This window comes from Macrobrachium rosenbergii, chromosome 53 (genome assembly GCF_040412425.1).
Source record: "Macrobrachium rosenbergii isolate ZJJX-2024 chromosome 53, ASM4041242v1, whole genome shotgun sequence".
Classification (NCBI taxonomy): domain Eukaryota; kingdom Metazoa; phylum Arthropoda; class Malacostraca; order Decapoda; family Palaemonidae; genus Macrobrachium; species Macrobrachium rosenbergii.
In genome coordinates, this window is record NC_089793.1 from 24,855,324 (window position 1) to 24,869,443 (window position 14,120).

The following is a 14,120-nucleotide window of genomic DNA, read 5'->3' on the forward strand; positions in this document are numbered from 1 at the left end:
CAGGTAATTTTGACCTTGGTGTGCAACGGGTTAGGTTTCATGGGACATTAGGTTAACTTTTTATCATAAGCTAATGTAACAACGACGCCTGTGGGCGCGTTGTGAAGTATTATTACAGACGGTGGCTAGCTAGTTGCCTACAAATTAATGGCTTAGAACTTGGCAACCCGATGAAGTAAGATCATATGTTTTCAGTTCGAATTCAGTGAAGCGAAGTGGTCGAACTGAAGTGAAGCGAGGTGGTCACACTGAAGTGAAGCGAGGTGGTCACACTGAAGTGAAGCGAAGTGGTCACACTGAAGTGAAGCGAAGTGGTCACACTGAAGTGAAGAGAAGTGGTCACTCTGAAGTGAAGCGAAGTGGTCACTCTGAGGTGAAGTGGTCACACATGACTTGACTGAATAATTAATGAGTGTTTGAGGAACCCCGATGCTTGACACGAGTATCACCTTCTGCACAAGGAGAGAAAAAGCGAGAGGAAAACTGGCCTTTGGTCATTACGTTCAGAGAGAGAGAGAGAGATAGCATACGAAAGGTTCGGTAAGAGGATGATGTCATGTCCACGTGTGACTTTCTGTGGATCTCTTAACTGGAGACGTAAGGCACTTTGTTTTATAGCGTTTCACGCCTGCCCAGATAAAGCTGACTTCAGACGTTAAGAGATTTTTAAGCTTAGCCAGTGACCGAAAAAGAGTGAAGCTTCACCTAACTTCTTTTTACTCCAGAGTAATGTGGGTTACTGATGGCGTTGTGGATTTTCATAGGTTGTATTTTAACAGTGTTCTTCCAGAATCACAATTGATCCCTGATCCCCTTTTCTTACTGGGAGCAATCAAATTCCCTGAACAGCAGCACCAGTATGCATTCACTGTGTCTCGCTGTCGAAATTCCCAGTTCCAGAGGTCCTTTGTTCCTCACATCGTTGGACTGTGGAACAGCCTCCCTGAGGATGTCGTGCGAATCGAATTTCAGAATTCAAGCGAAGATGCAATGCATTACTACCGTAATACAATTTTCCTTGTATTTTAATAATTTACTTTTTTATATTTTTTAATGTCACTTTTTTTCTTTTTAAATAAGTGATCGCTTCTTTCTGTATTTCCCATTACCTGCTGTTGCTTCTTTCTAATGAGCACCATATTCTTTGGAAGTTTGAATTTCAAGTCAATGGTTCCTGTGGGCTTGTTCCATATGAATAGGGTTGATCCTTCTGAACGATAATAATAATAATTTACCCAATGTAAAGTTTAAATGTGTAGAATTCTTTTGGAGTGAGGTTCCCATCCTCATGACCCCTCTTAATATGGCTGTGAATCCTCCATAACTGATTAACTATCAGGTACACGGTTCACTGATTACGACAGCAGAGGCTCAGTGGATTCTAAGCGTTTTTCCTACTTAGAATTCTATCTCTGGATGTGTGAGGCAAAATTGACTAAATATTTTTGAGAGAGGCCAAGACTGAGGTCACTGTCACTGTAACTCCTCAATAAAACGATGAAGTGTCCGCGCAGGAAACTTCCAAAGCTTGTGTACATTACAAGTGCATTTACAAGGCTCATTAGCAGGTCGCCAAACCTCTTAAACACGTGCTTCTTGGATAATGATCGTGTCTTTCCAGTGTCTCATCTATACGATTTTCAGCCCTTTCTAAGCAGTCCTGCTGTTAGCTGGTTGTTGTAATGTCTAGATATTCCCCTATTTAACCATAGTTTAGTAAAATTTCATTTAAATAAGACTGCTTGAATCTTTTATGGCTCGGCAACACCATCCATTTTTGTAATGAGTACTTCGTTCCCATGCCCAGGTAGTGTTTGTTGTCGAGTTCCTAGTCTTTGGGACCTGAGAGGGCATTTCCTTTTGGAGTGCTAGGGTGATGAGAGTAGTTACCGTCTGTCCGGAGTTCACAGGGATTGATGTATTTAAGCTTTTGGTATATTTGGGTTTGTCGAAGCTGGCTTTCCCTCAGAAGTATAACGTGTAAATTGTAAGAATTTTTACTTATCCGATTTTATTATCAGTCATTTTCTTGAGTCAACAGCCATTTTGTTTTAGGACAGTTTGCTGAAACCTATCTAAAACCTTGAGTTTCAGAGCCTGAGCTTGACTTAGACAATATTACAGTATTGTTTGGTGTTATTACATCGTAATTAAAATAAATTATTTGGCAAGCACTGAGTGATAACAAGCTTAAAAGGCAGTGAACTCAGATATGAATATTAAGCTACTTGAAATTGGTGTATTTGGGACATGCAAATTTAGAAGCGATAATGTTGGTTTCTTTTGAATATGGGCACGTTGTGTGTTATAGATATTTAGAGATGGTGAACAGTAATAATGGCACAAGTGAAAAAAATAGGAAAAAATGACGCAAGGGAAAAATATATTGATTCATCTACAGATGTTTCGCGGTGTTTAGTACTAGCCCCTCGGGTATCAAATGTCCCTAAATGCACCTGATCCCCGACGGGCTAGTACTAAACACGGCGAAATACTGTAGATGAATCACTGTTCCTACGTGTTTAGTACTAGACCCTCGGGGATCAGATGCACCTAGGGACATAGGATCCCCGAGGGGCTAGTACTAAACACGGCAAAACATTGTAGATGAATCAATATATTTTTTCCCTTTTGCTATTTTTTCCTATTTACTCACTTGCGCCATTTTTACCTGTGTTATTTTTACCTGTGCCATTTTTGCCTGTTCCATTGTTATCTGTGCCATTATTACCTAAATTCATTTAGAGATAGATTAGGTTTTATTTACCTCCTCATGATCTTGTTTTTGCCAGAGCTCAATCTCGTAGGTGAAGCTTGGGCCATATCTACACACTTAAAAGTCAAGACCAGACTTGACTTTGTACCTTCAGCATAACATATTTTGCTCGTTATTCTCAAGGCGTTTAGCTACCCAAGTAAGGTTTGAGAAAACTTTTCATAGTAAACAACTATAAAGTAGATGTGAAAATTGTTTCTCCACGGTGAATTTAGTGTCAGCCCCTGTAACCCGAAGGGAAAGAAAACAAAACTCGGCGATAGAATCATGTTGCCATTGACTTGTATAAACACACTCACCGAAAAAAGAGAAGCCACAGAAGTGCCATCCCACAATCGGCTTTTCTTGGGAAAGTTTTCAGATGTTGCTGACTAATATGGAGGCAGGTCGAGTCGGGACTCGGGTGTGACTCATGGTGAAAAAATATCTATAAATTTTCATGCGACTTTTATTTTCATCGATGAATTCCTGTTTCTCTTTAAGTAAGCCCATGGTAGCATATAGCTACAGACTTGTTGATTCCAAAGTGGATTTGCTTCTGCACTGCAGCGCGTTGAACTTGACCTGACTTGGGCGACTCTCTGACCGCCCCCCCCCTATACCCCCACCCAACTCACCCCTCTGACCCTGCGTTCTGTTGCCTACGCCATCTCGTAGGTATTTTAGTCTCTTCAGCCCTTATTCTCCTCTTCCAGAAGGACGAAAGTGGAAGAAAAACAGTAAATTCCACTCAGTCAGCCCTGCAGGTGGATGATGCAATATCGTACAATCTTCCGTCAACTTTATATGCGACATAACGAAGTTTCATAGATGCGTAAGTCACGATATGCGATTTTGTTGATGATTCTGATCGGCGGATGCCTCGTAAATCACCGTTTTGAACAGTATGCAGACAGTTAATTACTAGGTAATTGTTTAAACGACCTTCTTGTTTTATCCAGGATTGGTTAATTTGTTATGAGGAGCTGTTGTCAAAAATTCGTCCCCAGGTGGCTTCTTGGCTGATTCGCTATTTCACTTATTAAAATATCCGTCGAGATGAAATTGCAAATATAAGTGGGCCTAAAATAGAAAAGCAGCAACACGGAACTTGCTTACCTTGCACATGGCGGCTGTATTCCTGACGGTTTTGGGCAAGTGCAGATGTTTTTCTTTTTCCTTGTCTTAGAATTGCATTTCCCGTAGGGGGTTAGTGCCGCAGTGCGCCTCATTCGGTGCCCTGTAGGCATTACTTAAGGCTCTGTGCGGCGTCCCTTTGGCCCCTAGCTGCAACCCCTTTTATTCCTTTTGCTGTATTCATATTCTCTTTCTTCCATCTTACTTCCCACCCTCTCCTAAAAATTCTTTCAACTTTATTCTCAGGCGCCGAATGACCTAATAGGTCCCAGCGCTTGGCCTTTGTCCTAAATTTTATCACAACATCCAAAAAACCAGCCATTTTTCAAGCTGTACGTTGTTTCATCAAACAATTCGTGACAGACGTGACATAATGTCACAAATAAGTCACGTACCTTGGACATTTACATTATTGTTGAATCTGACCACAAACTCTTTCACCCCGTAGGGGGGTAATGCCATCAGCGCACCTCACGCGGTGCACTGTAGGCATTACTTAAGATTCTTTGCAGCGTCCCTTCGGCCCCGTAGCTGCAACCCATTTCATTCCTTTTACTGTACCACCTTTCTTATTCTCTTTCCTCAATCTTACTGGCCACCCTCTCCTAACAATTGTTAGGAGAGGTTTCCCTCCTGTTACACCTTTCAAACCTTTTTACTGTCAATTTTCATTTCAGCGGTGAATGACCTCAGGGGTCCCAGCGCTTGGCCTTTTGCTTAAAATCCTATATTCTGTTCTGTTCTGTTTTACAAACTCTTTCAAATCATTGCAAGAAGACTCCTCACCTGTAAAGGTGACGCCTCTCTCACATGATGCACGAAGCCATAATAAAGGCAGCTGTCGCCTTTGCACCAGCTTTCTAAAGCTTTTGCTTGTTTGTAGAATTGTCACCAGGGCGTTGCTGTCCGAGGACAGTGATGATGATGATGATGATGATACCCAGTTGTTCTTATACTTGGAGACACATTCCGCGTTGCAAGTGAACGGTAGTGTTTTCTGGGAGGTTTTTTAAATAATGGTGAATTTATTTTGTTGTGTGTTGATAATTTCTCTCTCTCTCTCTTGTCAAGGAGGTTGGTTTAATTACGGTGAGTTTATATAGTAGTATGTTGATAATCTCTCTCTGTCTCTCGTTTGTTTTGATGTAGCAATATTGAAATTGGAATATAATATCTTGTGCATAGTTCTTTTAAGTGATGGCAGTGGTAGTTCAGGCTAATCTAGGTAATATTTGAAACCCAGAACTGTTTTAAGCTGTAACTAATGTGCAACTGAGAACAATCTGGGTCGCGTACATAATGCTGTTCTTCATAAAGATATCTCGTATGATTTTAGCTTCGAAAACGAAGAGCTTTACTAGAGACAACCACTCCAACTCCTTTCGTAGGGGGGTATTGCCGTCAGTGCACCTAACGCGGTGCACTGCAGGCATTTTTTCAGGTTCTTTGCAGCGTCCCTTCGGCCCCTAGGTGCAGCACCTTTCATTCCTTTTTCTGTACCTCCGTTCATGTTCTCGTTCTTCCATCTTATGTTCCACCCTCTCCTGACAATTGTTTTTTAGTGCAACTAGAGGTTTTCCTCTTGTTACACCTTTCAAACCTTTCTGTTCTCAGTTTTCGTCTTTCAGCGCTGAATGATCTCATAGGTCTCAGAGCTTGGCCCCTGGCCAAAATTCTATATTCCATTTAGGGGCGTCATTTTGGGGGGGGCGGTTTCGGTTGTGGGTGGTTGCCCACCTCAAGACACTGATGGCCCCCCCAAGATTTGGTTTGCACCCCCCTAGCCTTTGAAATAAATAATAATAATAATAATAACTAATAATAATAATAATAGTATATATATATATATAAATATATATATATACAGTATATATATATATATATATATATATATATATATATATATATATATATATATATACACACATATATATATATAATATATATATACATATATATATATCCATCTATTTATGTGGGTGGTGTGGTACACCTGTTTGCTGTTTTATTTACTCAATACAGCTTTACATGGCTTCAAAATGCTCCCAAATGCGCACAAATTTCCAAACAATTCTTGGGGGCTGTGCTTTATGGTGCCCTCCTCTTACCCCAACTGACACGGTTCACTTACGCCACCCTCCCATACCATAATTTCTAAACCTTTGCCCCCGCCCCCTGAAGAGAAATCTGAAATGAAGCCACCGATTCCATTCCATTCCCTTTTTCCCACTTACGCGCCGAATGGCTGAGAGTGCGCCAGTGTTTGGCTTTACAGCCAGATTTTCATAAATCGATTAATTTCCTGTAAAAGGATTCCAGTTATCGTAGTTTGATGTTAACATAATTACCGTGTGTTTGTGTATGTCTGTTTGCGTTGCAGCCTTGTGACGGTTGGTGCATGATATTATTGTGATTACTATTATTATGATTACTGTTATTATTACCACATCAGCAAGTGTTTGGATGTAAACGATGACTATTTTTATCCTTTTATCTCGTGTATCTGAAGTGTGTGTAGTGTATTGTCTCTACTTTGTATATTCCATGCGTATGGCCTTGAGGTGAAATAAAGGATATTATTATTATATTATTATTTTGGAGCCAGGCATTACTCCCATAATACAATTCTCCGTGTATTTTAATAATTTACTTACATTTTTATGTATTTATTAATTTAATTTATTTTTTATTTTGTAATAAGTGGTCTCTTCTTTCTGTATTTCCTATTACCCTCTGTTACTTCTTCCTCATGAACACCATATTCTTTGGAAGTTTGAATTTCAAGTCAGTGGCCCCTGTGGTGAGCTTGCTCCATATGAATAGGGTTCATCTTGTGAATAATAATAATAATAATAATAATAATAATAATAATAATAATAATAATAATATACCAGGCCATGCATACTACCCCAATACATCTGTTTCAGTCCCATAATTTTGGTATGGTGAGAACCCCAGGTCTGAGCAAAGCCAAGATGACTACACTGCGACCAGATTAAGTTTTATTGTTTTTCTTTTCAATTTGCTTTACTTCCACGTCTTAACCCTTTCTTCATCTTTTGGGGCTTAGCTAGGTCGCGGTCGTGTTCCTAAGCTGTGAGCAATGTGACCTCGGACCTGATTAACTTTGTGTTGATCCCTTAGGCATCTTAATCCCTGAAAATCAAATTGGGCGTTAAGTCTCAGCCTTGACCGGGTGTGGGGCTTTACAGTTGAGCCCATTATTGTTGTGACAGTTGCTTGCAGAAGGAAAACCGGAATGTTGCTTGCAGAAGGAAAACCGTCAAATTCCAGCAACATTTTCTGGTATTTGCCCGGATTTCCTTATGGGGAAATACAAGCAAGGAATATAGATTTTATTCAGTGTAGCCTTCCACTGTCTTGAGGCTGGTAAAATGCAAGAGAAATATAGATTTTATTCAGTAGCTAGCTCTTCCGACTGTCTTGGTAAATGCAAGCGAGAAATATAGATTTTATTCAGTGTAGCCTCTTCCGACTGTCTTGGTAAATGCAAGCGAGAAATATAGATTTTATTCAGTGTAGCCTCTTCCGACTGTCTTGGTAAATGCAAGCGAGAAATATAGATTTTATTCAGTGTAGCCTCTTCCGACTGTCTTGGTAAAATGCAAGGAGAAATATAGATTTTATTCAGTGTAGCCTCTTCCGACTGTCTTGGTAAATGCTTGTAAATGCAGCGAGAAATATAGATTTTATTCAGTGTAGCCTCTTCCGACTGTCTGTCTTATAGATTTTATTGCTCCTCTTCCACTGTCGAGAAATATAGATTTTATTCAGTGTATTTCTTCCGACTGTCTTGGTAAATGCAAGGAGAAATATAGATTTGTCTGGTAAATGCAAGCGAGAAATATAGCCTCTTCCGACTGTCTTGGTAAATGCAAGCGAGAAATATAGATTTTATTCAGTGTAGCCTCTTCCGACTGTCTTGGTAAATGCAAGCGAGAAATATAGATTTTATTCAGTGTAGCCTCTTCCGACTGTCTTGGTAAATGCAAGCGAGAAATATAGATTTTATTCAGTGTCCGAGCGAGAAATATGATTTTATTAGTGTAGCCTCTGACTGTCTTGGTAAATCCGACTGTCTTGGTAAATGCAAGGAGAAATATAGATTTTATTCAGTGTAGCCTTTCCGACTGTCTTGTTTTGAGAAATATAGATTTTATTCAGTGTAGCCTTTTCCGGCTGTTTTAGGTTTTATTCAGTGCACCGTCTGAGATTCGTACTTGTTAACCGGGAAGTGGAGGTGATATTTGTAGCAGGGTAAGTTGGTTAATTCTGCGCCGTGAAAACAAGCCCTAATCATAGAATAAGATTTTTTAAAAGCACATGTGCTTTCAGATCAAAGTGGCATGTAATTCTCTTAATTAGTTTTCAAATTTATTGTAGGAGATCTAGAGTATTATAAACATTACTCCTGGTTCCCCGTAGAGGTTAGGGGGCGGTTAGTGCCATCAGTGCACCTCAAACGGTGCGCTGTAGGCATAACTTGTTCTTTGCAGAGCCTCTTCGGTCCCCAGCTGTATCCCCTTTCATTCCTTTTACCGTACCTCCGTTCATATTATCTTTCTTCCGTCTTTCCACCCTCTCCTAACAATAGTTTCGACATTATATTCTTGGCAGAATGACCTCATAGGTCCCAGCACTTGGTCTTTGGCCTAAATTTTATATTCCAGTTCCAGTTATCCCTGATTGTTGGTAAGGTTGAAGATTCCTTCAGTCTTACCCTGTAAATGTCCGTTCCAAGTCAGTCATGTAAAATCCTATTCACTCAGTGACGTAAACATTATCCCTGGTCATGGGTCAAGTTAGAGATTCCTTCAGCTTTATCTTGTGGATTTCCATTGCTAGCCTTCCCAATTTGTCTGTTGAATAAGTACCCTTGTTGCAAACCAGTTATAAACTATAAAGTAACTCGCCCCGTTACAGAGACGAGTTACTTCACAGTCTGTAACTGTTTGCTGTTAGGGGAGTTTCCAGAGACCAGTCTTGGTACACCCTTTGGTCGGAGCTTCTTGTTCTACAAAAAGGGGTCTTATTTAGTTGAGAATTGAAATGTTAGCAGTGGAAATCCACAGGGTAAGACTGGAGGGACAATGCTTACGACACTGAGCGAGTAAGATTTTACACGACTGATTTGGATTCATTTTGGAACGGAAATTTACAGGGTAAGACCGAAGGAACCGCGTTACAGAGATGGATTTTCAGAGACCAGTCACGTTACACACTGTGGGAGGGTCGAGTGCTAACCAGTCTGCCTAGTTTTGATATATTCCCAAAAGATATTTTAATCTGAAGTCGCAAAAGATGGTCAGTAACTTTGTTGGGAACGCGTAGTAAACTGTAATGTATTGGCTCGGCTTTTCAAAGAGCGAATGAAATAATCGCTCACTTTTAACCGAAAAAAAAATAATTAATATATGAAAGGTCTGTAATGGAGCAGTTTTTCCTCTACATCTTTCACTTTTACAATTGATTGTATTGATAAGTAATCACCCCTTTTTGAAGACAGAATAGTACAATGACAAAATACATGTCTTCTCGTAAAAATGGAAAAAATTGTGTGATCCAAGGTCGTCGGTTTAACCCAGATAATGAAAGTGGCCCAATACCGAATTAGTGATGGATAATGACGCGTTGGAGATGGAAGATTTAGTCGCAAAGGGCTCCCGTTATCCTCCGTAATCCTATAAATGAGTCTATAGTAGGTCAACAGAGGCGCCGCCTGTTCCACTTTTCAGTTAATCATACGGAAATAGCATCGTTCGCCTTTTAAACAGTAGAATTCTACAGCGCGAGCTGGAAGGATAACCCTTTATAAAAGGTGAAGGTTTGCATACATATGAAAAACTACAAATTACATTTACATTTTTTTTTTCTTTTTTTCTGTGGATCGGTGTTCCCCCATTTTGAGTGCTTTTCTGACGCAAGTCTTCTTTTCGTAAACACAAGTTTATCAACTAGCACCCTGTAGGGGGGATAGCCAGCGCCATCATTGCACCTCACACGGTGCACTGTAGCCATTACTTCAGGTTCTTTGCAGCGTCCCTTCGGCCCCTGGCTGGAACTCCTTTCTTTCCCTTTACTGTACCTCCGTTCATACTCTTTATTTCACCTTACTTTCGACCCTATCCTAGCAATTGTTTCATAGCGCAACTGCGAGGTTTCATTCCTGTTACACCTTTCAAATCTTACTTTCAGTGTAATTTTAGCGCTTGGTTTTCGTCCAAAACCTTATATTCCATTCCATTCTTGGCAACAAGCAAAATAATAATTATTTTTTTTTTGGTGGTTGTTAGGTTTTCTTCGGAAGAAAAAGACATTTCAGACACAAGGACAAAGATGACAAGGACATGGAACAGAGGAGAGCCAGGAAGGACAAAGTAGATTATGAAGGTAGGTCAGGAAAGAAAACAGCTAGACCAGCGTTTTCGATGGAATTTCAGGTGTGCGTAATATTTTTGAGAAATATTCGCTTAACAGTATTGATACCAATCTCTTTTACATATTAACTTGAAAATGAATGGGCCATATGTGCGTTTATGCTTTTACTTAAATTTGATTGAAATTCAGCCTTATATATTACCCACTTATTGTTTATGGTATTTCACTGACCACGCATACCAATTAGGCCTATGTGTTTTGAAAAACGCCTGGTTATGGATGGAAACTTATTTACTTATGTTACAATACTGAAATCGAAGCCGTTAGGTGCAGGTAAACATGGAGTGGATTTGGAAGTTCATTTGCATATTAGTCCTGTACCGCTTCCGGGAACTCCTTGTACGGTGTAACGAAGACATGCAGACAAGTATACAAGTTGCAACGGTATCCACCTTTGCTTCGTCGTTAGTGTTGACAAACAGGTCGGGGGTATATTTTATATTGAGATTGCATTAAAAAGTCTCTCTCTCTCTCTCTCTGAAAAAGAAGAAGAAAAGATTAGATAACTTGATCGATACAGTCATGTGATTCATCGGATTTAATTTTTTTTCAAGTATGGACTATATTTTAAATCTCTTGAGTTACCTTTATCCGTGTAACTCACATATACGAATTTAAAAGGGTTTCCTCGTTGCTTTTCTCGGATTTAAAAAGGTTTCCTCGTTGCTTTTCATGTGATTTAGGATGAAGAGAACAAGAAGCCTTAGAGTATTTATCCTTTAAGACGTGCTTTTCATCTTCTCAGCGGACTTGGTTAACTAACCGTGTTTAGAATAAGAATCTGCTCCACTTTTAGCCAGCTGGTGTTGGGAGGAATACTTCTTTGTAACGGTGATATGAGTGGAGTAATAACTAATATATATAGAAATATACATATATATATATATATATATATATATATATATATATATATATTATATATATATATATATATATATATATATATATATATATGTATATATATATGTATATATATATATATGTATATATATATATATATTATATATATATATATATATATATATATATATATATAATGTTGTTTAGATTTCATAATCATTTCCATCAAAACGCTAGGATATAATTTTTCACTTCATATATATTTGGACGTTGTCATGTTTTATGCCACAATCACAGTGCCTTCTTTTTATTGTATTGTGAGTTGTTATCATTTGGTAAATTACAGTTGTTCGACAGAGAAATGGAGGAATGTGTATTTGCGAGCCGATTTGCATTATACCTGTGGAACAGTCGAGATACTGGTAAATCAGAGTGCATACCCGCCAATAGATTCTTAAGTTTTGGTGTTTTTTAAAGAATTAGGTTATGTTTAGTAAGCCTCGGTTGTTAATTAAAAAAAATTCATACTCGCCATTACCTCAAAAAATAAAGTCAAATACTGATGAGCCTCTTGCCTATGTAGTTTCATTTTGTACACATTTGGAACAATAAGGAATTATCTTAAAACCACTTTAGACTCGTTGAAACGCTCTCTCTCTCTCTCACGATCCACACGTACTCTACATACCCATTCAAGCAATTCCAATCTCATTCTGACGCAGAGCTCGCATGCAGTGTCGAAATATGTGGTCTTATAAGGAAGTGCTTCTATCCAGTACTTCTTATTACTTAACCCAGTTTAACGCTAGAAAGGTGTCGGGAGAGATAATCCGGCTTGAGTGAAATAAAAGAGGGCTACTGTTCGTAGATCAGACATTCTGTATTCAAATGGTAAACTATAAACGTAAGCTTACAGTATTGTTGCAAGTGAAGAGCGAGCTCTATTTGTTGCCCCTTTGTACACTATATTATGTTTATTACATATATGTGGGTGTAACAAAGGGAAACTGGAACGCTGGGTATAAATCTTGACCGGTTTAATCTTTGGCTTTCTTAGACGCCTTGATTTATACCTACTGTTCCATTTTTCCCGAGGTGCATTGCATATAGGCCTAAGCTATACCTGTTTTTGTGGATTATATATATATATATATATATATATATATATATATATATATATTTGAGATTACATTATAAAGTGATGTCAAAATATTTCATTTTTCGTACACGAAACACGGATGGTTATATTTACTATAGTCCCGCATGATATACCACCAAAGAAAACTGACATGTATGATTCTCAAGAAAACTTTAGTGGAACATAGTAGTTTATGGCTAACATCTTTATTTTGTTACTGGCCGTCAATTGGGATAAATCGAGTTATATTATATTTTCGTTTGTTTGTTTTTTCAGGCATGTAAAGTTCCACTGCTGCGTGATAGACATTGTCATAAAGCGTCTTTGAAGTGTCACCACAGAACAACTGTAACGTATATTTTAAGTTTCAAGATCCCTTTATCCGTGTAAACATAATACCACTCACTAAGGAATCATTGTATTGATGTTGAGCGTACGTAAGGTAAGATACGGTAATTGGTTCTTTTTGTGGAATATTAAACATCACGCTGTTACAGGGTGAAATGTTATTAGGTTGGTACTAAATGTGTGGCAGCACAATTACCGTGGACGTAATACCGTTATCCACAGCAGCAAACTTGTACATTCCATACTATATAAACACTTTGGAGTGCATAGATTTTTTATGTAGTGAAATCTAGTCTAGATTTATTGTGATCATTGCCTAACTTCAAATTGTATTGCGATTTGAAGGATTTATCATAGATACTGCAAGTTGTCAGACCCTGTTATTTGCAACCATGTAGTAATTTAGTTTATGTGGATGGTTTTCGGAGTTACTTTGTAGTTTCTAAAGAATGACTATTTAGAACATCATCTTCGGTCTTGGAGTTGTGATTGGACGAAGTAATATAGTAAAAAGGTTTAATCGTTTCCTAGACGTTACAGTAACCCCTCGACCGAAAACATTAACAGCCTTAACTGTAGCGTGAAGAACTATATTGTCCAACAGTTTACCCGTCTCGTACAGTAATGATGACTGGGATTACACAGTGAATCTTCAAATACTCCTACCTTTTGGATTCATGCCTCAAAGCAGATCTTAAGAATTTTGGCAAAAATCATCCCTTATACGAAGTGGTAAGAGGGATTTGAGACTGTACATTTCTTCACATTTTGACTGACAGGAGAATTTTGCTGATTGTTTTGAGCAAGGTTAAACAATGTCGGGTGTTACATAAGGTGGGTCTGTTAGGGTACAACAATGTCCAGTGTTACATAAGGTGGTTCTGTTGGGATACTAGTACAATGTTTGTTGTTTTTATGCTTTGCCAGAAGCATTTTTTTAACCTAGTAAATAAGATTCTGTACCTGTAGGTCAGTATGTAGACGCAACTGTTAGTTATGCACTTTTGTAAGTGCATAATTAATTGGTATTCAGTGATACGATACTCACGTCAGCATATTCGACACTAGTTCATTAGCCAGTGTCATACCATACTCCCACTTTATAATTCATTGACATGGTGGTTATCATTCTTCCTAATGATTCAAACATTGCTTGATGTTACCTTGTACTCTAGTTTATCTTAACATATACAGTATATTAATGCTAGAAAGTTAGGTACTGTAATTTTGTAAGGCTTCCTGCATTTAGAGAAAGGAATGCTATTGATTCCACATTCTTAAATCTTTTGTTCTTTTCTTGTTGTCACATAAAAACAGTAGTGTAGAGGATTCTTACCTCTTTCTCAAGTGTTAATTATGATCTATTCCATCGTTGGATATTTTGTTCTTTGGACATTTTTCAATATTAAACTGCAACAGGAAGCTCATGGTATAATTTTATGT

At 38.4% G+C, this 14,120-nt stretch overlaps 1 long non-coding RNA gene across 2 annotated transcripts in view; it reads left to right on the forward strand.

Moving 5' to 3' along the window:
* The window catches only part of LOC136834364 (uncharacterized), a 49,199-nt gene that overhangs the window by 28,713 nt on the left and 6,366 nt on the right, over positions 1-14,120 (forward strand). For both annotated transcript variants that reach the window (XR_010851762.1, XR_010851761.1), the window contains exon 4: positions 12,606-12,771. This is a non-coding gene — a long non-coding RNA (uncharacterized lncRNA). The remainder of the gene's footprint in view (positions 1-12,605; positions 12,772-14,120) is intronic.